Source organism: Mustela putorius, unplaced genomic scaffold (genome assembly GCF_011764305.1).
Source record: "Mustela putorius furo isolate JIRA1106 unplaced genomic scaffold, ASM1176430v1.1 tig00000031_pilon_pilon_pilon, whole genome shotgun sequence".
Lineage (NCBI taxonomy): Eukaryota > Metazoa > Chordata > Mammalia > Carnivora > Mustelidae > Mustela > Mustela putorius.
The window spans coordinates 2,932,308-2,935,377 of NW_025421260.1; the positions used below are offsets into that span (position 1 = coordinate 2,932,308).

The following is a 3,070-nucleotide window of genomic DNA, read 5'->3' on the forward strand; positions in this document are numbered from 1 at the left end:
ATCATGTGGACTCCAAAGTCTTTATACACTATGACTCCATTGATAGGACATTGTGGAGAATGAAAAACTATAGGAACATAAAATACCAGTGTTGCCAGAGGCTGGTAGTTGGAGATTGACCACAACATGTCATGGGGAAAGTTTTGGAGTATTTTAACTGTTATATATCTTCATTGTTGTGGTGGCCAGATAACTGTGAGTGCTTTTCAAAACTTGCAGAAATTTACACTAAAAATGGTAAATGTCATTGTATGCAAATTAATTTAATTTAAAAAGGTAATATGTTGAAGGGAAAAAAGTCCAGTAAATAGTCTACTAAATAGTTGTGTTACTTCCGTGGTTGCTATACTTATAGAATTAAAGATTATATGACATTCAAAAGAAATGGGTTAATCCTAACAATACAATACTCAGTTAAAGAAGTAAATCCCTCTGCAGCCAATAAAGCTGACTATACTACAGTAGCCTCCTTGGTAGTGTATGCAGCTTGTTGATTGTATGGGTTGCCTTAAGGGACCTTAGAGACAGCCCTTTCGGTGGATGTTGGGGTCTGACCTCATGGCTATCTCCAATTTAGGCTGCAAACAGGTATGCAGGGTGCCTTTGGAAAGCCCCAGGGCACAGTAGCCAGGGTCCACATTGGCCAAGTCATCATGTCCATCTGTACCAAGCTGCAGAACAAGCATCATGTGACTGAGGCCCTACACAGGGCCAAGTTCAAGTTCCCAGGCCGCCAGAACATCCACTTCTCCAAGAAGAGGGGCTTTACTAAGTTCAATGCAGATGAATTTGAGACATGGTGGCTGAAAAGCAGCTTATCCCAGATGGCTTTGGGGTCAAGTACATCCCTAACCGTGGTCCCTTGGACAAATGGAGGGCTCTGCACTCGTGAGAACCTTGGCACTTCCCCTTCCCATCATATCTATGCCCACCAATAAATCCAACTTCCTGTCAAAAAGAAGAAGGAGAAGGAGAAGGAGAAGAAGAAGAAAGTCCCTAAAAATACATATAGCATGGTAGCCATTTTTTAAAATCAACTAAAATTAAGCAGCATTTTTTTTCCTTTTAGGAATTCCTGTAGTTGTGATTTGTGAGTGTGAGTGTACATGTGTGTGTTTTTGTGAGTGTGCATGAAGTAAGACAGTGGTCTACATAAGATCCAGGATTGTGGTTTCTCTGGGTGGTCAAAGAGCAAGAGCATATAGGAGCTTCATTTTTAATTTGAGTGGTGTATATGTGTGTGTTTCGCCTACAGTAAACTATAAATGTTACTTCCTTTATTCTATGGATGAAATGTTGCATAATAAAATTTGAATAATAAAATAGTAGCTTCTTATTGACAGCATGTATGTAGGTACTTTAAATATGTTTTTTATTTGATAATCAAGGACTGGAATCAGAGAGAAGACCTTCATTTAAAATTAGTCTTTGCCGTGTTTTCTTGTAATGTTTCACAAAATATTTATTTGATTTTAATAAGTCAAATTTTTTTCATTTAATTAACTGATATTAACGGGTATTTAAACTTTTTAAGAAGAGAGGGAAAAAATGATTTAATACTAGGGTAGCTAAAGTCTCTAATTGCTTGTTAAATACAAATAACGCATCGTCTATAATGGTCTTATTAAGAAGTTAAGTTCCACTATGGCAAAACAGTAAAAATAGTGATAATAAAGAACTTCATTATCTTTAAATTCAATTTCTGATTTTTTAATATTTTTTCTCAGTTATTTTAATGTATTAAATTAAAAAATAATATTTAACTGAAATATTTGCACTCATATCCTCATGAGATGTTTGCCAAGGATCAAATTCTTTGTTCACACTAAAAAGACGAATAACTGCAGGCGTAAGATAGCTATGAATATAAAATAATTCCTAGGGAAATATATACATATTACTTCAAATTATATTTTAAGATTACAAAATCATGAAAAAAGTTGCATTTTGGAGTTAGGTAGTTTTTCCTATCCTAATTTTTTATCTGTTTTAACTTATCTATTGTTCTTCTGTGTGTCTTGTAAAACCTTGTCAAAATCATGATTCAATCAGGTAGAACGAAAGTAATGCCATGCTTATGGCAAGAACTGTAATTTTCTCAAAAATGAGCAAACAAATTAGATTATTAGCACTGAGAAAATGTATGAATATTCCACTATGATTTTGTCTTCTGTTCTCTGTGGAGAAATACTCTATATGCAGATAGTTTACCTTGTTAAGAAAAGAATTAGTACACTTGCATATTTATTTTTCTTTCATAAGAGGACAGTGTTATTAACCCAAAAAAGGTAGATTATTTGCAAATTGATTTTGTTTCCATGTTTTTGTTATTATAATAATTAAACATTTGATATAAAAATTAAGCATTTTGAAACAGAAATACCTAGAAGAGATTATAATCATTTTAACCTGAGAGATTTTTAAATCCCAAAGACTTAGCTTTTATGTCCAAAATATTGTTTCATTTTTCAAAATTGTCCTAAAATTTTTGAGTTACTTTATATGACTGTAAATAATTTAACTTAATAGGGCGCCTGGGTAGCTCAGTGAGCTAAGCATCTGCCTTCAGCTCAGATCATGATCTCTGACTGACACAATATTGGGCTTCCTGCTCAGTGAGGAGTCTGCTTCTCCCTTTGCCCCTCACCCCACTCTTGTGCTCTCACTCACTCTCAAATAAATAAATAAAATTTTAAAATACAATAATAATAATTTAACTTAATAGTATATAAAATGTGGTAATTTGTGAACAATATAGCTATAAGTTTATATGTATTTTAATAATGTTTCAGTGAAATGCAAAAATAAATGAATTATTTTTCAGAAATAAAATATTGCCTCAAATATTTTTATAAGCCAGATGAAAATTATTTGGGGAATTTACAGTGAAGATCTAGATAATTACCTCTATTCTCAGATGCAATTTTGTGTACTTACTCATATGCAATTATTTCCTATTATTATAAGTGTTTCTCTCTCTCTCTCTCTTTTTTTTTTTTTCCAATTTAATAGCCTTAGAATTCCATGACTTTGGGAGATTAAAAAAGACAAATTGGGGTTCCTGAGTGGT

At 33.0% G+C, this 3,070-nt stretch overlaps 1 pseudogene; it reads left to right on the forward strand.

Moving 5' to 3' along the window:
• Positions 1-432: 432 nt before the first annotated feature.
• LOC123393180 lies at positions 433-530 on the forward strand (annotated as a pseudogene).
• Positions 531-3,070: the final 2,540 nt, after the last annotated feature.